This window comes from Tiliqua scincoides, chromosome 2 (assembly GCF_035046505.1).
Source record: "Tiliqua scincoides isolate rTilSci1 chromosome 2, rTilSci1.hap2, whole genome shotgun sequence".
NCBI lineage: Eukaryota > Metazoa > Chordata > Lepidosauria > Squamata > Scincidae > Tiliqua > Tiliqua scincoides.
Genome location: NC_089822.1, coordinates 181,156,842 through 181,180,060, shown reverse-complemented (window position 1 = coordinate 181,180,060; position 23,219 = coordinate 181,156,842). Strand labels below are relative to the sequence as shown.

Below are 23,219 nucleotides of genomic sequence, written 5' to 3'. Positions count from 1 at the left end.
CCCACTCCTCAGAAAGCCTCCAGAGGCTTCTGAGCACTTCCAGTTTGACTAAAAACCAAAAGAGCTTCTCAGAATCCTCTGGGAGGCCCTCTGAGGTGCCAGGAGGTCAGAAGGCACTTCCAATTGTGTCTGGGGGTTCTCTGAGGGGGCTCTCTGTAGATCTTGATATCTGTGGGTTTGGTATTCATGGGGGGTCTGGGACCAGATCCCTTGCGGAAATTGAGGACCAACCTGTACACATTTTCCAGGGAGGAGCTCCACTGAATATAATCGGACTTCTGAGTAGATATGAATAGGATTGTGCTGAAACTCACCCATTTTTTGCAAGGCATCTTCATTTTCTTCTCTTATTTTTCTGCCCTTTCTTTCTTTCCCATTATCTTGTCTGTGTCTTTCTCATCATTTCTCCATTCATTCTCATTCTTCCCTTCTCTTTCCTTATTTTTTTCTTTTTTTCAGTTAGCTAAAGTTTGGAATATACTCACAGGTTAGGCATGCTAGGGGGCTGTACCAATTTCTTTCACATGGATCAAAAATAGAATTAACCCTGCTGCAGCACATCAAGGCTATAAAGAACTGTCTCTTCCAGATCATTATTTGGGTCTAAGGGGTGGCAGAGACAGTACTGCCCTCTTTTCCCAAGCCAGTGCTCAACTCACTGGATGAGACCACGATTGCTGCTGTGACTCCCGTTCTCTTTCTTTTATGGAAACGATTGCTTATCCTCCTTCACCTGTTGTGGGAGTACCACTTGCAAATGGAGAAGACAGACAACGAGAGGTGTGACCCAGACAGGAATGGCTGGTGTAGCAGCCCACACACCCTTCTGCATTATTGTTCAGGGTCAAAGCCTGAGGCCAACATATACAACTGCCCTGCCCAGAAATGTTTTGACATGCTTCTGTAAAAGAATTTAAAAGGCTGGAGGCAAAGCTCTTATATCTGTGGTAAAATTGTCACAGGACACATTTTGCTTACTACCCAAACATGGAACCTTAGCTCTATGGCCCCCATGCTTTGAGGCAATCCAAATTTTAGAAACCTTCAGAAAGTATGATGGGCACAGTGCAGAACATGTGGTGGGTCACGGGACCCAGTTTCCATAAAAATCTTTTTACATGGCAATTACACACATGCCCTGCTTAATGGCAAAACTGACCAACTGAGTCCAAGCCCCATGTCACAAATGTACGTGACATGACTGGAGCTCCTAAAAGCTGGAAATCTGAAGCAGATGACTTAAATTGTAACCCTGAGATTTGGTTCCAACTAACAAAAAGGCAGGAGATGTTCAGCACTGCAACAAAATGACAATATATCAAATGTGAATACACATCCCTCTTCAGCATCAAATATTAGATGAGCAATCTCCAGAGACCATTTAATTTTTACTGCCCTACTGCAGGGCAACTGCGGGATGTTCTCACATAGAAGACTGAGCACAGAGACAAAAGAGAGAGAGAGAGAGAGAGAGAGAGAGTTTCTGCAGCTACAAATCTCCATATGCAAAGTGCTGCATTGAATTACAGCTGCCAAAAAGGTTTTCTTTCCATCACACCCTGGAGAGTGCTAGAAGACATGTCTGGCTAATACACTGACGCACTCACCATATCCCTCAAGGGAATGGGGGTCTTCACAAAAAGTGCCATATTTAGCCCCCTCCTTTTCCCTTGCCACCTCCTCCTGCTGCCACATATGCTGCCTGCACAGCAGCGAGGATTATGACAGCAGATGGTGGGGCATGTAGGTTGCTTGAGCTCAGAGGAGCAATAAAGGGTGCCACTCAGCAGGTTGTCCTGCAGCAACCTTTGGAGTCCTGCTTTTCTTTGGCAAGATTTTCTAGCAAAGGACACACTTCCAAGTGTCCCTAACCCCTCTAACCCCCTTTCACTGCTATCTTGGAACAAGATTTGGTTGCTGTCCACTTGAGCACATACCCTACGTAAAGAAACAAGTTACAGCCAAATATATATATAAAATACAAGGTTAGGTGTGAAATTCAAGCACAATGTTATGCACAAACAGATGCTCTAAAATGGTGCAAAAATGAAGGACGCAGCATCAAATAAATTATTGTGGTGGGATGGATGGACACACACACACTCTACCATATTGTGCTGTATTGCTGTTGATTTCGACTTTCAGGAGCATGATTGCAGATATTCTTGCAATTATAACTTCCTAGAAAACTAGTCGGCTAGGTACAGAATGCCCTGGAGGAATTTCAGATCAAATACTGAAAGATAATGAGCTCCAATGATGTCAGAGGGAGAAAGAGGCATTCAAGACTCCTAAGCATATGGCCTTTAACTTAAAGGTAATTGCCATTTCTGGATGATCTGTTTGCTGTGGTGGAGGTGGCGGGGGGGGGGGGTTGGAGGAGGAGGAGATAGAAGGAAATAGCCAGAACTCATAAGCATAATGGGTTCATGTATTGATTTCAGTCCAATATCTTATAGGCAAGTAAATATGTTTGTTAGTTTGATCAGCAACTTTGAAAATTATCAATTGGAAAAATGGCATTTAAATGTTACTACGTTATGTCAAAACACATTTTATCTTGGAAAAAGGCTCGTTCACCTTTCAGGCTAAAAACAACAACAAAGGTTGCTTAGAATTCTTCCTTGGATTAGCTCCATCTCAAACATATTGATTAGACCTGTTTGTAGGGCACCCTGTGAACTTCAGTCAGCAGGAAGCTTTTTCAGAGCAGAGAACGGATTGTTTATTGTGTTAACTGTTTATGTTTTTGAGTGGCTTGGGGGGAGGGGGTGGTAAGAACGTATATCCAGCAAATTTTCTGTAACTGGGACTCAGTATATCTAGCATATGCATATCTAGCATGTCTATTATATATTAGCTGCTGCTTTTGAATACACATCACAACATGATGCAGTACCTGGAGCAAAGTGAATCAATGTAAAGTATGAGCATATGGTTAAGGAGATGTGTGATTCCTTCATGATGCACCCAATTTTCAATATGGATATAAATGATTTAGGGCCCAATCCTATTCAGTGTGTGCCAGCTCACTGCCGGCATGCACTGTCGCAAACATGTCATAAGGCACATTTGCGGGCCCAAGCACCAGTAGAGCGCCTGTGCCAACCCAGCGCTGGACTAGCACTGGTGGAGCACCAGAGCTCCGCCACTTGGCAGTCGCGCGGACCACTGGGTAGCGGAGAGGTAGATGGGAGCATGGGGAAGGCGGGTAGGAGGCATTCCAGGGCAGGGGAGGTGGAGAGAGGGTGGGGAGAGGGTATGCTGGTGGAAGGGAGTGGGGTGGAAGGGAGGTAGAACCAATGGAGCTTTGCTCCACTGGATCCTGAGCGTCCGTGTCAGGCCATCTGCCTGACACAGAGGCTCGATATTCTACGCAGACCCGTGGGTAGTCATTGAGTAGCCCCATTGTGGGGCTACTCGCTTTATCTGGGGGAAGGGGAAAAAAGTCCCCTTCTCCCAAGGAGGTGGCTGTGGCTGCCTGGGGCATGCTGGATTTTCGGTGCCACTGCAGCCCTGCATGCCGGGCAGCTCAGGATTGGGCTGCCCATGTCTAAAATGCAAAGGGGAATGAGGCTCCAGTACTTTAACAGTTCTGTAAAAGAGGAAGTGTAAACGTGGATTCTTATTTTTTATTTATTTTTCACATTTTTATACCACCTCTCCTCCAAGGGGCTCAGCTTGTTGTGCATCATTCCCCCCTCCTTTTATCCTTACAATAACCCTGTCAGGTAGATGAGACTGAGAGTGACTGGCCCAAGGTCACCCAGGACGCTGCATAGCTGAGTGGGGATTAGAACCTCGATCTTCCAGGACAAAGTCCAACTCCCAAACCACTATACCAGGTCCATGCAAACCCAGGCCTGGGGGCCAGATCTGGCATTTGGGTGGATCCATCTGCCTGGTGAGCAGACTTCTTCGATTCGCCTCCGCGTGGCTCCTCTCCTGGGTAGATCTGGGCTCTGAAATGCCCCAGGTAGTCACATCTGCCTGGACGTCTTGCTGAGCAGCCTCTGGGACACCAGGCAACAGATGCAACTACCCACAGCATCTCAGAGCCCAGATCTACCCAGGACAGGAGCCACGTGGAAATGGAACAAAAAGCTGCAGTCCGGCCACGGACCACATTTTCTGAACACAGTGGTCGCAATATTGGGTGCTGCTGCACTACACCATGCTAGCTCTTTTCCCAAATGTGATGAACAGGATCTCTTCATCCTTTTTTGTCTGTGTCCAAAATGTAGCAGACCTGGCTCAGACTTGCCTGAACTAATCAACAAGGGCCAAAGCTCAATCTCCCAACACCTCTAAATGAGAGAGGGTGAGTGGGGTCTTGCAGAATCAGGGTCAACTGCTCAGGCTGAACTACCCCTTGGAAATAGAGGACTCTACATTGTTTCAAGACAATCTAAGAGCATTTCTTAGCACAGGAAACGTGTAGGTAGAAACTGTTTTGATTTCTTTTTGTACTGCCTCTGGCTACATATCTTTTATTTCCCATTTTATACTTTGCCTGTTTCCCCCCTTCTTTTAATAAACTCTTTTCTGAATTTTCAGAGCATCCTGCCTGGTATCTATCTGGTAAAATACATGAGCTAAGAGCCATTTGCCTTCTTGCTCTCCAATAAACTGCTTTGGTCAAATGCTACAAGAGTTTGGAGTGGGAGTACATACGTTGGTGAGCGTGTCCGTCAAGTCAGTTGACACCTCTTTCCCTCCTCCAGTAACAGGACACTGTGCTGAAGGATCCAAGTTAATGGCCCGCTTCACAAACTAGAGGAAAGGCATGAGATATAGTCTTAGGGCGCAATCCTAACCCACGTTCCAGCACTGACATAAGGGCAATGCAGCTCTGAGGTAAGGGAATAAACATTCCCTTACTCTGAGGAGGGCTGCATGAGTGCCATCGAACTGCAGGGTGCAGCACACATCCCATTGGCACAGTTATGCCAGTGCTGGAAAGTTGGTTAGGATTTGAGCCTTAATCTTGTCTCTGGTGGCAGCAAATCTACTCCCCAAGGGTTGGGCTGGGACATAGTAAAGACAGCCAAAACAGAATGCTGTAGCATCTTCAGTCTTCCCTTGAGGAACCCAAGAGGGCATGGGAAGCTTGATGGACGGAGTGTGTGTCTGTGACTTCCCATAACTACATGATGGTTAGCAGTGTTACCACCATCACACCCTGAATGACAAAACCACTTCAGTGTGCCCTTCTATATCTGGAGACCTTGTTTACTCAACTACTATCAATCAATCACAACCATTTGTGGTAGAAAATTGAATTATCCCCTTGCATTGGAGATCTGGGAATTGGTCATCTACACCAGTCCATTGTACATACCAAAATGAACCCATATATAATCAACTTATATTTCACTATATTGTCAGTGTCACTGAATCAACCTTTAAATCTATTTGCTTACAATATTCCAAGGCAACTCAGTCTTGGAGCCTATTCACACAGCTAAATCCATGCAAACGTGTATGTGGATGTGAGACTAACTACACGGTTCATACTAAACCAGGCTGTGAGCAATAGGTTCTCTCCGAGATTGTAGCAACTGATAAAACATATAGTTGTGTTCACGGAGATAGCTGCCAGCCCACTGTGTGTATATGACCCTGTTCAAGTTAATCTTTCTGCATTTGTATGCTTACATACCCAGTCACAGGAAAGAATTCAGCAATGTGAACTGGCCCTTAAAAGTTTTTAGAAGTGTTCAAATGCTGCCTCCTACCTGAAGCTTCTGGGTACAGAGGTCCATTGACCATATGGTAAACCACCATTTCACTCACCAGCCAGCTACCCTCTCCCATAAACCCTTGCTCTCCACTCCCAAGTATCTGAATTAGGGCACTGCTAGGAAAAGAAATGCTACCATTTGCAGCTGTGTACGGCTGACTAGTAGTATGACTTCTCTGTTCACAGATTAGGGAGGAAATCGGGATCAAATTGAATATAGGTATGCAGCTCAGAGAGAGGCAGGCTGCAAAAGAAAAGAAAAAAAAATCTACCACAGTGATGAATCTCTATAGTGCCAAGAACTACAGATAAAGCAGGCAGCAGTCATTAGGGAATCTCTAATGTGACAGATAAGTACTATTTCAGACTATGCACAAACAATAAGGCATCTATCTCCGGACCAGATCAGACGGAAAGCTCTTCAACCTCTCCAGACTGAGAGCAAAATCCAAAGTCCAGCTGAAATGTCTGCGTGACTTCCTCTTTGCCGACGATGCAGCTGTCACTACCCACTCTGCCAAAGATCTCCAGCAGCTCATGGATCGTTTTAGCAAGGCCTGCCAAGATTTTGGACTGACAATCAGCCTGAAGAAAACACAGGTCATGGTTCAGGATGTGGACTCACCTCCCTGCATTACAATCTCTGAGCATGAACTGGAGGTTGTCCATGACTTTGTGTACCTTGGCTCAACGATCTCCGACACTCTTTCTCTCGATACCGAGCTAAACAAGCGCATCGGTAAAGCAGCTACCACGTTTTCCAGACTCACAAAGAGAGTCTGGTCCAACAAGAAGCTGACGGAACATACCAAGATCCAGGTCTACAGAGCTTGCGTCCTGAGTACACTTCTGTACTGCAGCGAGTCATGGACTCTTCGCTCACAACAGGAGAGGAAACTGAGCGCTTTCCACATGCGCTGCCTCCGACGCATCCTCGGCATCACCTGGCAGGACAAAGTTCCAAACAACACAGTCCTGGAACGTGCTGGAATTCCTAGCATGTATTCACTGCTGAAACAGAGACGCCTGCGTTGGCTTGGTCATGTCGTGAGAATGGATGATGGCCGGATCCCAAAGGATCTCCTCTATGGAGAACTTGTGCAAGGAAAGCGCCCTACAGGTAGACCACAGCTGCGATACAAGGACATCTGCAAGAGGGATCTGAAGGCCTTAGGGATGGACCTCAACAAGTGGGAAACCCTGGCCTCTGAGCGGCCCGCTTGGAGGCAGGCTGTGCAGCATGGCCTTTCCCAGTTTGAAGAGACACTTTGCCAACAGTCTGAGGTTAAGAGGCAAAGAAGGAAGGCCCATGGCCAGGGAGACAGACCAGGGACAGACTGCACTTGCTCCCGGTGTGGAAGGGATTGTCACTCCCGGATTGGCCTTTTCAGCCACACTAGACGCTGTGCCAGAACCACCTTTCAGAACGCGATACCATAGTCTTTCGAGACTGAAGGTTGCCAATACATACATGGTCAGTGTAAAAAATTACAGCAAGCAAAGCCCTGCCAAATCATATGGGGCAGGGCAAGGAGGATGCTGAATTGAGCACTGGAAAATATATTCCCCACAGCTATGAACTGGATTTAAAGAGAATTCCCGATTATGAATAAACCTGCAATGGATGTTCTAAAGCTGGTGGTAATACATTTGCTTCCCAAATATAGCTAGATGAGCCTATGGCAGTCAGTTTTTCATTCTAATCCAAATGAGAAAATCATTCCAAGTGCAGAGGAGAGCCATATGTTAGATGGGAATCAAGCAGTCAGTGCTACAGCTGGAAAGTTTAAAGAGGGCCCAAGCTTGTGCCCACACAGAACAGGCTGGCACTTGCCCTGACCTGAGTCACCCTTCTATTTTCACCATGAATACCTTTGTTCTTGTGTTGTGATCTAAGCAGAGGTGAGTAAACAGCTGAAGAACAGAGAAAGTTAAAGGGAAAGATGCATAATTAAGGAGATTCTCAGACAAGGCAAGCTGGAGTAGTAGGCGGTACAAGCTCTCACCATTTCCAAACCTAAGCAAGGTTGCAACAGCAGCCTTTTCTTGGGTAATAGTCTTGATTCAGATTCACATGCACAGTTGAAAAAAAGCTTAAAGGAAAAGGAAGCACTTTTTTGCCCTTGCTTCCCCATTGCCTTTTCCTCTTCATCTCAGCCTGAAATAGCAAGAAGGCAGGGATCTGAATTTTTCTTATTTTGCTCTGTAAATTCCAATATAGATGACAGTGCTATAACAGTAGCATCCTCTATCAGGAGTCAAGGTTACCAGGTAAGCAAGGAAGTCAGCATGACTATTTCCTAATGGGGTGGAGAAACATGTGCATTGTAGAGGCAGGGATAGCCAGTAGCTACAAGAGATATAAGCACACCGGTGTAGTCTATAAGAACAGTCTGCTACTAAAGGGCAGCGAAGTCATTGAGCCCTGGGCGGCTCACGGGGCAGCCCAGGAGGAAGACTGGGCTGCCAGGATGCAGGTCTCTTGTTATCTGGTGTACTCCCTGGGGCATTTGGTGGACTGCTGTGAGATACAGGAAGCTGGACTAGATAGGTCTATGGCTTGATCCAGTGGGGCTGTTCTTATGTTCTTATGACTGTGGAGTGGCATGAAACCCTTTCCCCTAGAACAGTTTCTGAGCCCTTGAAAGACCAGGTTGGCCCAGTAGGCGAAGCTAATGGGCGAGGCCTCGAGTAGGCTGACAGGTGTGGAAACCAGAAGGGCTGGCAGGGACTTGAGCTGACTTGGGGTCCTTCCCCCCTGGGCAGCAACTGGACATCCTTGAATGAAATTTGACTTGTATGCACATTTACCCAAACACATGCATATACACACTCATACTCATCCTGAGAATATGCATGAGAAATTTTGCAAAATAATTTTAATCTATTTTATTCCCTGAATGTTATCTTAGAATTTTTCCAAGCACACATTTTCTGACCTGTGTCAATTTTTCTCTGTGAAACTAATATCACTTGCTTTTCCATGTATTCTGGGTGCCAGTTCTGGGGGTAGTCTTAGATCCTGCACCAATGGCTCCAAACAGATAATCAGGTTTCAACAATTATTTGGGGGGGGGGGAGGACTTTAGGGACAATCAGAGGTTAAGAAAAGCTCACTATAGTGCTCATTCTAGAGCTCTGTAGAAAAGCTCTATAGCACTAAAGTGAGTTATACTCACTATAGCTCAGAGGCCTGGCAACTCATAAGATTTTTCTTCCTGCACCAGTAGTAGTGACTGATATTAGATAAATCACCAAATTATCATCCTGATTAGTCATACTATCTTCATCAGTATGACTCGGGATGCCCACCAGTAAATAAATTAAAGATGCCATGAAACCCACAATAACGCAAGTACATTGATGGTCCAGCCTTGCGCTGGAAAGAATATAAAGTGCACAGCTCTGCAGTCAGTGCAGAATTATTTTCACCTTAAAGGACAGGGACTTCTGCCAAGTGTAGGGTTTGATTTCAGCCTTCAATGGCACATTGTGATGACATTCATAGGTGTCTGTTTATAGCCAGAAGTTCATTATAGCTTGTGCTGCATTACACAGCTTACATACAGAACACCCGTGAACAGTGGCAAAAATGATATGATTTTGGAGTTTGACTTCTATCCCATCTTTACCCTAGACTTAGAGAACTCACAAAATTTTTATGATCCCATGACATGGCAATCACTTAAAAAATGCATTGCATAAGATGGATAAAAGTCTAATAAGGGCTAAAATAACAGCTCCTGCTTTCATACACCATACAGACTTAGCCACAACCACTATAAACTAGGCCATATAAGGACCTATCCTAACTAAGGGCCTAATTGTATCCAACTTTCCAGCACCGGTGCAGCCACAGTGCAGCCCAGAGATAAGGGAACAAACGTTCTCTTACCTTGAGGAGGCTTCTGCGACTGCCTCCCCACCAAAGGATGTAGCTCACATCCCATTGACACCACTGCACCGGCCCTGGAAAATTGGATAGGATTGGGCCCTAAATCTCCACACCGGGATGTAGCAGTGCTGGCGCAGTTTCTGCTGTATCCCATGGGGCGTTTTGGCCACTGGAAGCCTTCTCAGGGTCAGGGAATATTGGCTCCCTTGCCCTGGGGTAACCCCCAGCAGCTGCTATGAGTCAATGTGTACCTATGCCAGGTTGATCACTGGCACAAGTCTGAACTGATGCATGAAGGTGGATCAGGCCCAGGAAGGGGGTCAGGATTCAGTTTGCACTGCCACACCTCCCCCCTCCCAGGCTGATTTGCCCTGCTCCCTGCCTCTGACACTGCTCTCTCTCATCCTCCTCTCTCCCATTTCAAACTCTGCATGGTCTTACCTGCTCTGGTGGATATTTAGCAGTCTGTCAGTGACCCAGCAGTGCGTGCTGGCAAAGGCTGCTTTGCCATAAAGCAGACTCAGCCAGCGCAACACATATTGCCCTGGCACCCAGAAAGTTAGGACTGGGCTGTAGGTATTACAATACATTCCCTTTAAAAATATTTGGATCAAACGTTACAAGTTTTGTCATATAGAAGGATGGTGTAATTCAAAGATAACTGGTACAAACACACCTCTACCAATGCATGGTTGCACACTTTTGACATCACAGTGTGACACGGGGAATACGGTATGTAGACTTCACTCCATGAAGGGAAAGTAAGAAGAATTAGAACTACAGTGTAATCTTATGCATCTGTACTTGCATTGGGTTCAGTAGGAATTACTCCCAAGTAAAACTTAGGGTCCAATCCTATCCAACTTTCCAGCACTGCTGCAGCCGCAATGCAGCCCCATGACAAGGGAAAAAATGGTCCCTTAGCTCAGTGGTATTCAAACTGGGGTGCTGCGACGCCCCAGCCTGAGGGGCCTGGCCTCTGCCCCCTTAAGGGGTGGGGGCAGGGGGAAGGCAGCAACGCGATCCCCAGGATCGCGCCACTCAGGGGGGCTGCAGGGACTGGGATGTACTCACCAGTCCCTGCAGCAGCCTTCCCGGGGTGCGGGGAGCCCTGCGCAAGTGTCTGCAGGGCTCCCCAGCCTGCAGAAAGTGAAGCGATCACGCTCCACTTCCGGTTTTGCTCAATCGCTCCACTTTCACTTTCTGCAGGCTGCGGAGCCCTGCAGATGCTCGCACAGGACTCCCCCCACCCCGGGACGGCTGCTGCAGGGACTGGTGAGTGCATCCCAGTCCCTGCAGCCCCATTAGCGATGCAATCCTGGGGATCGCGTCACTGCCTTTCCCCCGCCCCCGCTGCCTCCCTCCCCTCCCCTGCAAAGACTTCCTGCGGCTTTCAAACTCTCCAGGAGTTTGAAAGCTGCAGCCTTAGCTTGTGGAGGCCTCTCTGACTGCACTGCAGGATGTAGCACATGCCCCATTGGCATGCCTGCGTTGGCACTAGAAAGTTGGATAGAATCGGGCTCTTAGTGACCTAGGATGCTTTTTCATCTATATAGGGTATTTTAACTTCCATTTATTTTTGACATATGTTTTCAATCATTGGTCTAGTGACACATGCAAGAATATACACTGCATACTATAAACTCTCCCTTCTCCCCCCCAGCAAAGAGATCTGCAGCCCCGCAGAAGGAAGCCGTTTACCCTGCCTTTAACTGCTGGGTGGACTGGACTCAGCAAGCAATCTGTACTATGCCCAGATTTCAAACTGAGGTTAAGGACTTGTTTTGATCTGACTTGCCCTGCATGCAGGCCACAGGAAGCCCTTATGACAAGTTGGGAGGGCCCTGTTCAGAAGACCATGGTCAAATGTGTAAAGCCCTAGCAAATGTAGCAGCTGCACAACAGTGCTGACAGTCTCAGCACTGGTGGGGAGATGTTAAACAGTGTGCACATGGTAAGGTACTTTCTCAATTATTTTTACAGTATTCTCCCCACGTGTACCATTGGGTGAGCAAAGGGCTTCACCCAAGCTCACACAAAAGGAATGTGACATCTCAGAATCTCCTAACATTCACCACTGTACGAATGAAGTTTTTAAAAGCATTATAGGTGCTGAGTTTTTGATGGAAAGTGAGCCTTTCCTCACTAGTCGGGGCTCTTGCAACAGTCCAGACACAATGCTGATGAGGCATCTCTTGGTGTCCCAAAGGCCTGCCTGTATTTTGCACAGACCACTACATACACTCAGTAGAGGGAACTTGGCCCACACCACACTTCAGGAATGCATCACTTTGGTAAACCCAAATCTAGGTAGCTCTAATTTATCTCAGAACTTTAAAAAAAAAGGAACAAATCATTGTGGCGCTAACATAAATGGTCAGAAGCAATGGGGATATCCTTTCCAGAATGAGAAAGCAGAACATGATTAAGATGCTGCTGTCAGGTTAGAAAACTGGCACCAGGCCAGTACCACTCATTGGACTTCACAGTATGGCTGGTGGCACCTGGCTTCGCTGCCATGGATGTGGAAGAGACTGAAGAAGCCTCTCTAACTACCGGGAAACTGTGGGGCATGCTTCCCACTCCTGCGCACACATTGCTCTGTTGGCAATGGTGGCACTTGCAAAAAATGGTACCTGCAAAAGGTGATAACTGGTAAAGTGATACAGGTACTTGCGAAAAACAAAGTTGAAAAGCCTGGCGTTAAAAACCAGGCACTATCAACAGGTGCACACAAGGACTAACTTGTGTTTCTTTATCTTCTGCACAAACTCTCCCATACAACTTCTTGCTTTAAAGCCCTTGATTAAAGAGTCACACTTGCTTGGATGAAGGGGACAGAGAAGAACAGGATATAGCCTGAAAAGATCGTCTTGACAGTTTACTTGGTGGCACCTAAAGACAACATTGATCATAACTGTGGGCAAATGAGCCCATTCGCAAATGCCTGTGCTCCTGACATTAAAAACAACACAGGAGGAGAGCTTATACATAATAAAATGACTTTGATCGCCTGTTTGATCTACCTCCCTTATACAAAATGCATGAATGCTGTTATTTTCTCTGAGAGAGCAATATTGACAAGTCATCGTAATGTTTCTGTTCAGAGCACTTTCCTGAAAACATTGTCACAGCAGGGTGGCTCTCGCTTGTTGCCGCAGCCTTTCTAGGCCAGCTCCCATGATTAAGGTAGCCTGGTTTGTTTGCCTTATTAAATGAGCTGCCAATATATTATACACACAGCAATGCTCCCGCCACACTTTTGGCTTCCCTCAGCAGTACTTGCCCTTCCTAACAGTGTGCAGCCATTAAAGGGTACTTCTTGCCAAAGCCAAGGCATTGGCTCATCCAAGTTAGCAAAGGTATCGGTGCCAGTGTCAAGGGAAAATGCTAATCATTTGCCCCACGGGCTAATGTTTTAAAGATGAAGATGCAGGAAGTGTCATGTTTACAAATTGGTTAATTCATTTCAGGCACAATAGATTTCTCTCCCCCCCCCCCCAATCCCCTTTGCTAGAAAGTTGACATTCTACATCAAATACATCCAAGACATAAAAATTGTCTTTTCTTTTTTTTCTTTTTTAATGTTGAATACAAAAAAAATGCAAAATGCTTTTTTTGGCACAAATGTTGCTAACAAAGGACAACTGAGGTATTTGGAGCATGGCAATGAGAGGGGAGAAAGAACATTCAATGTTAATGAAGACTACCACCTTGTGGATGTCATAGGCAATACAACAAAACAAATGCTGTGAGGTCCTACTCTTCATGGAACAGCTGCATAATGACACTAAGGCAAAAAAAATATGAAGTACTTCCTTCTGTGCAGAGGACTCCATTTTGTTTTGTTCTGCAAGGCTGAATACACAAAGATCCACAAATCTGGCAGTAACTGTTACCCTGCACATGTCCGATCTCATCTGATCTCGGAAGCTAAGCAGGGTCTGGCCTGGTTAGTACTTGGATGGGAGACCACCTGGGAATACCAGGTGCTGTAGGCTTATACCATAGTCTTTCGAGACTGAAGGTTGCCAACCAGGGATCCATCCGACGTACTTTCAAAAAGAATCATAGAGCTCCTAAAGCAGGAAGCTGGAATGCTATGAGTCAGTGCATATTTAATACGCAACTAAAAGCTGCTAAGATTATCCCACATGTTCTTAAGGCTTGGCTTTTCTTCATACATACATCCATGCCGTCGCGAATCTTAACCAGTGAGAATCCCACTCCCTTTTGCTTTGTTGCAACTCATTGCCACTGGGATCTACCCCTACCTTCCCCACCCAGAAACTCCCATTCCCCTCCCAACTCCATTTTTTCCACCATCCAAGTTGGCTTACTTATGCTCCCAAGGGTAGCTGGTAGTGGCAGTGGGCTGTCAAGACTGCTGCTATTTGTGGCAGTAGCTTCAAAACAACCATTTGTGACAGCAGACTCTCAGATCCGCTGTTGTGTTAGTTGGAATTTGGGCTGTTACTTAGTGCTTTTCACTCAGACACACTTACCTTAAACAGTAGCCATGGGTTATTTTCTTATTCTGGTGATGTTTTGATTGGTTGCTGACTGATTGGGAGTTGGGACAGCTGTTATCAGTGGTTACTGCTTGAAGCGCTGTTTGGGGCACTAACACCTTCCTTCCTGTATTCTGAGCCCAGGGTAGCCACCTTCAGGCTTCCAGGTTCTCATTTGAAATTTACTGGAACCCTGAGGTCCACCAACCAAATGCAAAAAATAGTGGCTCAGAGAAATGGATATAAATTGAAGGAATGGAGTGCCTCAAGTAAATGCCTAGTCCAAGAATTGGTTTTCAAAGAAACTAAGTTCATGATCATTCACACAAACATTGACTCCTAGTTATACACAAGCTTTCTCAGCTTCAGCAGTTGGGAAGAGCCTATTTCTTGCTACAGTTATTCCAGAACAGTCAGAAACTCTTGCTGAGCTACTGAAAACCAATTAGAGATCTATCAATAGATTCTACCTTCTGCCCATAGGATCTAAAGTGACCCAGAATTGGAGATGCTATTAAGAAAAGACAACAAAGGAAAGTGAGTTTGGTTTCTTCAAACACAACTAAAGCCTGGGCACTATGTTCCTAAACTGTGATCTCACCATAGAGGGAAGTGAATGGGTGCAAAAAAGTTGCACAATTGGTCCAGCCTGCATGATTGCTGCATTCACCCAGGCTTCCTAGTCATGGGCTAGCACCATGGAGAAGTGGCTCTCCTACACTACTGGAGATGCACAGGAAGGAGGTATTTCTGCAGAGGGAGGAAGAAGTCACAGGCCTTCTGTTTCAAAGGCAGCTACCCAGAGGAGAAGGAGAAGCAGAAGAAAAGGCAGACAGTTTTGATAAACATGCTAAGGCTTTTACAGCTGGAAAGCCTTATAGTCTAAGCCAGTGGTTCTGGCTTTTCTGGCCTGCCAGAACTTTTCTGGCCCGCGGCTCCCCTGACCCTTGTGGCCATGGCTGCCCATTACATCACCTCAGTTACCCCCAAAATGGAGGTGAGGGTGTTATAATTATACACTAGAAACAAAAAAACAGCTGCCAGTACTCTGAGACTGCAGTCCTAACCACACTTACCTGAGAGTAAGCCCCATTGAACAAAATAGAACTTAGTTCTGAGTAGACCTGGTTAGGATTGTGCCCTGAGTTTGTTAGCAGCACACCTGGAGGGTTTTGGAAAGAGGGGGAGAAGTGATGAATTTGCTGGGGGAGGGGAAGACTTTGTTTTGTATGTATCTGCTAATTGCAAACTGATGTGAAACTGAGACCCAGAGACTGTTTGGCTGCAATTCTAACCTCACTTTCCTCAGAGTAAGTCCCATTTAACACAATAGGACTTACTTCTGAGTAGACCTAGCTAGGATTGTGCCTTTTGTCTTATAATAGCAGCCAACATGGGAAGTACTCCCCCACCAAAAGGAGGCAGGAGGAAAAGGGGGATGGCTGAAAAGGAATAGGTATTTTTATTTTTTAATCAATTTTTGGAGATAAAGCTTGACTGATCAGGTTTTTTTCTTTTTTGAAGGGGAAGGAAAAGAAGGAAAAAGAAAAAGGTGAAGATCCATGGTTAAGCTGACAGAGCCCAATCCTATGTAGGTCTACTCAGAAGTAAGTCCCATTTGAGTCAATGGGGCTTACTCCCAGGAAAGTGTGGAAAGGATTTCAGCTGCACTGAGCAAGATTACAACTCACCCCAAAGTAGATGGGGGCTGCTCACACACATACACCCCCAACATGCAGATGCCACCCCTATTCCCCCCATGGAGGAATGCAGGCTGTAGCATTTGGACACCCCCCCCCCAAGAGCAGTCTGGGCTCCCCAAGTGGAGGAAAGTGCTGCGCTGCTCTTTCTAGGTCAGGTTTCCCTCCCAGTTTGAAGCCTGCCAGGAGCCACCTCCGCAGCTGCCCAGCCAGCCTTCTCTCCCACCTCTCCCCACCATGTTTCACACACCGTCCGGACCTCACACTGCCCCACCTCATTCACAGCCACGGAAAAGCAGCATGTAGGGGTGCAGCTGTGCTGAGCAGCTGTGGCCACCTCTCTCCCCAAGATGTCTCACTATGCCCCTGGGGGCGAGCCATGCCTCCCTAGGGAGTCCAGAAACACAGCTTGAATACCTCAGTTTACAAGACATTATGATACAATCATATAAGATCTGTATCATAGATGCACTGAGTGACAGGAAACAATGTGACAAAACTGTGCAGTGTCTAAGGCACTGAGTATGCATTTTCAAATCAGAGTCTGTTAAGTCAAACACATTGTGATTTAGCATAAAAAGTCTATGAGGCATTAGCAGTGCGATTCAAAGTCATTATGTGGCCAAGCCTCACACATTGTTTAAAAAACAGCAACCTTGCAGTCAAAGGCTGTCCCTTTCTGTCATCCAATCTGCTATGTTATGGGATGACTAGAATGTATTGGAGCCAAACCGCCTCTGCTGTGTCAGAGCCAAATTCTGGGAGCAGGGAAATGATACTGATGATATATGCAGGGCTTCTTTTTAAATCCAGATGCCAGCTTTCAAATATGAGATTCCCAAATGGATGCATTTGCATTCTTCATCAAGGAGGACAAGGCAATGGCCTAAAAGAGCTTCATATCTAAGTTCAGCTTTCAAACCTGGCTCTTTTCCAGCATTTATTTTAATTCCTGAAGCAAGATCTGTCACTGCCCCTTAATTTACAGCCAATAATATCCACTAAAGTAAATCCCCCTGTGCCGCAATCAGATGAGAAGACTTCATAAAATGTCACAGCTTTAATGATTTCACAAAAGAGTGGTGTTCTTTCTTGGAATCCTTAATCAGACTGAATAGGCCCGGAGGGCGCATCCAGGATGGCAGGATGGTTTTGTTGTTGTTGTTGTTGTTGTTTATTTGTTTTTCTTTTTGTTTTTTTGCAGGCTTTGCTTCAGATAGTTGCTCAAAGGAATGGCACAGTACTTCTCAAGGTTCAGCAGTCTATTTCCTGTACAGGATTTCTGCATAAAGCTTGCATTTCATTAGGCAATAAGGCCTCCCTACAATTAATTTGGACAGAAGTCTCCTACTGTCCAGGTTGCTGTTCCACTTGACATCCTTTGTTAGCTGAGGATTTTGGATTCTTTTTCTCCTCAACATGGATGCTGAATTTGTGTGACTGCACCTTGGTGACCAACTTAGATTTTTCACCCTTGTACTAACTGATTGAGCTGCTTTTAGATGCTAAACCTGTCCATTATTGATGTGTGATCTTTTTGTTGAAAAACCGTCTATAAATATTCATCATCATATTTCACAGTGCTGGAAGTTGGGTATTTCATGATCCCATCTGAAGCCCTCTCTGTTGCCTCCCCCTCTGTTGTAGCACAGTGCATAACATGTCCCATCTGAGACAAAACAAATCCCTTATCACAAGATGGGCATACTTGTGGCTACTTTTTGGCCAGAGCCTTGTAAATGAGTGAAGAAGCTCCTTCGCTTGCACGATCCCTTTAAATCAAACCAGAACTCCTACACTTCCACACTTGAAGAAACTGTGCCGGGAGCAAGGTAAGGGGTTTCTGTACGTGTATGTATGTACAGGTGAACGCAATTGCAAAGGCAGCAGCAACAGCAGCAGATCCAAGTTACCGTGTTCTGGGTTGCATTGTCTCTGGTGATATGCCTTGATATTCCATTCAGTCTTCCAGGACATACAGCACGGAGCAGATGGAATCAGAATGCTAGTCAAGGAGACTTGGTCTAATCTCACAAGATTATGTTTTTAATAATCTATTCTGGATTAATTGTCCTCTACTCACTGCCAGGTTTTTAAACCCTTGGGACAAAGCCCTCTGCTTGACCCCATTGCATACTGCACATGGTGCCACATCTCTCACTATGTAACAGTAGTCAGCAACATCTCCATCAGCTTATTGCAGAATCTGCAGTAATGGCAACTCCTCCACCTCCCACCCTCAGCGAGTAGAAGAAAGAGGAGCCAGTGCTCCTGCCCTCATTTACCAATGGGATGGAGGATAGAAAAAAAGGAGCCACAACTGCCTACTGAGTTGTTCTGCCAGATCCCCAATCCAAGCCTCACTTAGGGAACTTATGCCCACTCTAAGCTAATTAGCTCCCCTCTTGTTCCCCCACCGATGGCCCCAGTTCTCTACGGCAGTACTGCTAGACTCCACCACCAGGGTAGCTTGCCTGTTTAAACTGCAGGGACCCAGTTCCTAAGGCTGCAGTCCTTCCAGGTATAGCAGCACTCCTCAGCTCTCCGAAGCCTGTTTGAGTAGTCTGTTAGTCACAAAGTCAGTCAGAGTATCCAGGGCAGAGTCCAAAGTCAATAAACCAAGTCACAGTCCAAGGTCAGATTCCAGGTAAGTCAGTCAAATCAGTCAGAGTATCCAAGTCAAAGTCAATAAGCCAAGTCAGTCTCCTCTCCAACCTGCACACCTTCTACAACCCACAAACCCTTCCTGCCTCAGGTGCTCCTTATATCCTTAGGTACCTCATTGCCTCTAGTGGCTGCAGCTGTGCAGCACACCCTTTGCTGAAAGCCCAGGCCTTAACTCTTAAGGGGGCCACTGCAGACACCACATTCTACCTCCTCGCCAGATCTTCCGCTATTCCAATACATGAGTTCCATAGATTCAACTTCTCCTCCCCTCCAGCCAATAGACTTTCTCCCAAAGGTCCCTGTGAGGATGAAAACCAGCAGTACAGATGGCAGCAATTCCCTCTTCCACAAACTGCACTGACCAATCAGCACATCTCTTAAAGGTTCTGCAATCTCAGGGGACACATTCCCTGTCCCCTGTCCTCACAGTGCCTGAGAAAGCACTAAGCTCATGTTAATCCTTAGCATGGATTTTTCTCTGATGTCAGAGGCTATGACAAAGGAAAGACCTAAACAGGCAAGGCTGAGGCCAGAGCAAGTAGATCACTATAACAAGTTGTTCAGGCTGATGGACACTGAGGCCAAGACTTTATATGCCTAGGTAACTTGGGATTGGCCTGTGGAGACAGATGCTGCTGCCTGGGTGGTACCCTTGCACTATGACACCCTGTCAGATGTGCAAGAAGAAGTACAGTGTTGGTGGCAGAGAAAGTAAGACATCAGGTCCTGCCTGCTGGGTGCTCCAGTTCAAGACCCTTTCCCTAGCACCTTACATCATGGATTCTATACACAGATATGATTGAGTGGTCAAATGGCACTCTAGAAAATTCCCACAATGTGAATTACTAAGTTTCAAGTTAAGTAGCAATTTCAGAAAGAAGCTTCCACACCGAGAATGCTTATGCAAAATAATTTTGTTTTATGTTTCATTGAAATGCACAATTACATGAGGCTACACAGTTGGAGTTTTCTCAAATCCTAAATAATTTTCTCATATCTGTACAAACTTTTTAAAATTAAAAATATTTTTGCCTGGTTCAACATGTACATGTAAGTATACACTGAGCTGTATAAAAACAAACAAACAAAAAAAAACCCGTGACAAAATACCATTGAAGTCAATTAGTCAAGTTTAATTTGACTATTAATTTGACATTAATTTCAATGAGATTTAAACTAACTTTAAGCTAACATGGCTAACTTTCTTTGGATACAAGCTGTGGTTTATAATCTAAGATTATCCTATCAAATAAACTTTGCTATAAATGATAATATATATAAATATATTTATAAATATATATATAAATTTAAATATGTATAATATATTTATAAATATATATAAATATCTCATTTAAATATATATAAATGAGATAAATGTGCTATACTTGCAAGACATGATGAGCAAATTTTCTTTAGAAGTTATTTTGTAAAAGTCTAACATTTGAAAAATTCATGATTGGAAGGAAATGGATATCTATTTGAATAATTTAGTCCTAAATTGTATAGGGCTGTTTTAACATTATCATGTTTGAAATTGTTTTGAATTTTTGGGGCATATGATTACTTGTCTTGTATACAGGCACGTGGGACAATTAAACAAGCCATTCACACTATTTACATAGACATTCTAAAGGTATAAATGCCTCCAGTATTTATTTACAACTAGGATAAAGAGACTCATTGAGCTGAGAGAATTCTCCAGTATCATCTAGTCCAAAGCTCTACAATGAAAACGGATTTAGCAGAATTAACCCCTTACTGAACAATGCCCTTTCATCCTTTCTTTTAAAACTCATCAAAGAAGGACAGTAAAGCAAGACCTTGTTCCCCTGCCCTGATGCACTTATTGTAAAGAAGATTTCATTTGAACCTGCACAGGAACCCTATAGCTCCTTTTCCTTTTTTCTGCTGTCTGACCAGAGAAGGAACTGTCATCCAGCCTTTTACATAGACATATTGCTATGCACTCCCCCAAGTGGTGAGAAGGTCTACAATTCAGGTGTAAATAAGCTTGGTGTCTCCACATCACCACTGGGAAATTGTGCTTTAAGCCCTTTTCAGTTGTTATTCCCTCTATATTCACTGAAAGTGGCCAGAAGGAAACAAGGCCACCCACACCAAGACACCTGCCACTTCTCTATGGCCAGTGTTTGCCTGTAGAAGGTCCTGCCAAATGTGGGGACGTTTCTTCCACATGTGATATGTAATCCTTGGGGTTCAGGGATCCACATCATGTGAATAAACTAACCCCACATTTGGAGCTGCCTTTGTAGTCAAGCACCAATTGTGCAGAGGAGAGGGGAATATGGCTTGGTGATGAGGGACAACATGGCTAGCTAGCAAGCTGCTATTTGCCCCCTATTTAGGCATAATGCCTAAATAGGGCTTTCTGGCTTTGATCATAAGCTGATGGTTTCAAGGGCGTGAGGATAGAATTTCCCTCTTAGCTGAATCTGCTACTTTCAGATCAAAACAAGGGGCCTTTTTCACACCCACTGATATGTCTGTAATAATTAGGAATGGAAAAGAAACTTAAGCAAAACAGGCAAAGGACAACCATGTGCGGCCTAGCTTTCACTTCAATCAAACATCTTTATTATGGAGCTCTGCTTGAAATTTTTATTCTTCTAGTTTTGATCAAACTACCTGTAGTTTTTCCTTTTGCTACACCAGAAGCAGAAGACCAAAAGAACACATCTGGAATCACCAGATGTGCTTCACAGAGCAGCCTATGCCTCAGCTTTAACTGTAAGTTACATGGGTATATATGTCTGATTGGAACATATTGGCTAGTGCAGTGGTTCTCACACATTTAGCACTAGGACCCACTTTTTAAAATGAGAATCTGTTAGGACCCACCGGAAGTGATGTCATGACCAGAAGTGACATCATCAAGCAGAAACATTTTTAACCACCCTAGGCTGCAATCCTACCCAGGAGTACCCAGTCCTACCCAGGAGTAAGTCCCATTGACTATCATTGTTAAAAGAATATAAGTAGTAGCTTGTTAAAAATACAGGTCTGTAACGTTTCCCCAAATGCAGTCACTTACCATGGGAGCATCAAGTCTAATATACTAAAAATAAAATATTGAAATGAATGGAACCCACCTGAAATTGGCTCGTGACCCATCTAGTGGGTCTGGACCCACAGTTTGAGAAACACTGGGCTAATGTACTCTCTCTCCCCCCCCCTTTCATGCTGGTTTATGTAACTAAAAAAGAAAGAATCTGAAAGCTTCGCTCAGGGGTTCCCTCGGGTTAAAAAAAAAAGAATTCTAAAGTACCTTGAGGTAAACATTGATATCAACAGTCCCTGACAAAATATACATTTAGCTTAAGGAAAATACAATTTGACATAACATCACCACAAATAGTCTAATATGCTTTGGCTGCTATCCTACTCCATTAAAGTGAGTTTTAATGCAGATGTCAATAAGGGAAGATCATGCAATTAGGCTGCAGTCCTTAAGAATGGGGTGGGGAGGGCTAAGATAAGGATTGAAAGGTGAGTAAACAGGTATGGTATGTTATCTGTGTTATGCAAAGATCAAAATTATTGTAATGAAAGTTCGTGTAATGAAATAATAACTTTCATCACACCTGTTAGATCTGTGCAAGATTCACAAAGTTGTTTACAAACCTGGCATGGAAAGGGTATGTCTCACAGCCCAATCCTATGCATGTCTACTCAGAAGTAAGTCCCATTATAGTCAATGGGGCTTGCTCCCAGGTAAGTGTGCACAGGACTGCTTTATTCTCACAAACACAGGAGCTGGGTAGGCTAGGTGTCACATCAGCATGACAACAGCTGGTGGTTTTAGGCCTTATAGCTCCACTAGTTCTATGCAGTAGAGGTTCCATGCCAGCACCTACCCCAACATTTGTCTTACCTTCTCAATTGTTGGACAGAGAGTAGAAGCTGGCTTGAGTTCCTTGCCCCACATTCCTTTCCCCATATATTTCTGGGCCCTGAGTATTCAGAATGCCCAGAGGGAAGTACTGTACTGTATAAGCACAAAAGAGGAACTTGCTCTTAAAATTCAAATGGTGATCATGCGAGGATGTTTTATATTTCTTCCTTACATTTAAGAGGATAAAAATAATCATCTAGGTCAGCAATTTTCAGCCTTTTTCATCTCACAGCACACTGACAGGGTACTAAAATGGTCAAGGCACACCAACAGGTTTTTGACCATTGACAAGGCACACCATGCTTCCAGAGGTGGGCTCACAGCCCCCATTGACCCTATTAATAAATGACCTTCCCCCAAATTCCTGTGGCACACCTGTGGACCACTTGCGGCATACCGCAAAGTGGTAAATGGCTGATCTAGGTCAATGTTTCCCAAACTGTGGGTTGGGACCCATTGGGTGGGTTGCAGGCCAATTTTAGATGGGTCCCCTTTCATTTCAATGTGCATTTTATTTTTAACATATTAGACTTGGTATGTGACTGCATTTGAGGAAATGTTACAGATCTGTATTCTTAACAGGCTACTATGTATATGTTTTAATGATAGTCAATGGGGCTTACTCCCAGGTAAGTGTGGATAGGATTGCAGCATTTGTGATGTTTGTGGAGTTTTGGGGAGGATTAAGAAAGTTCTTTATTTTTAATAATTTTTAACTTATTGTAAACTTTTAATTTATTTAATTTGATTTTGTCATATGGGGGATGTTAAAAATTTCCCTATTTGATGA

General features: G+C 44.7%; 1 protein-coding gene and 1 pseudogene across 2 annotated transcripts in view; one reads left to right on the top strand and one right to left on the bottom strand.

Annotated features, from left to right (window-relative positions):
* The window catches only part of PPP2R2B (protein phosphatase 2 regulatory subunit Bbeta), a 292,861-nt gene that overhangs the window by 226,082 nt on the left and 43,560 nt on the right, over positions 1–23,219 (bottom strand). The window lies entirely within an intron of this gene.
* LOC136643273 (5S ribosomal RNA) lies at positions 13,520–13,639 on the top strand (annotated as a pseudogene).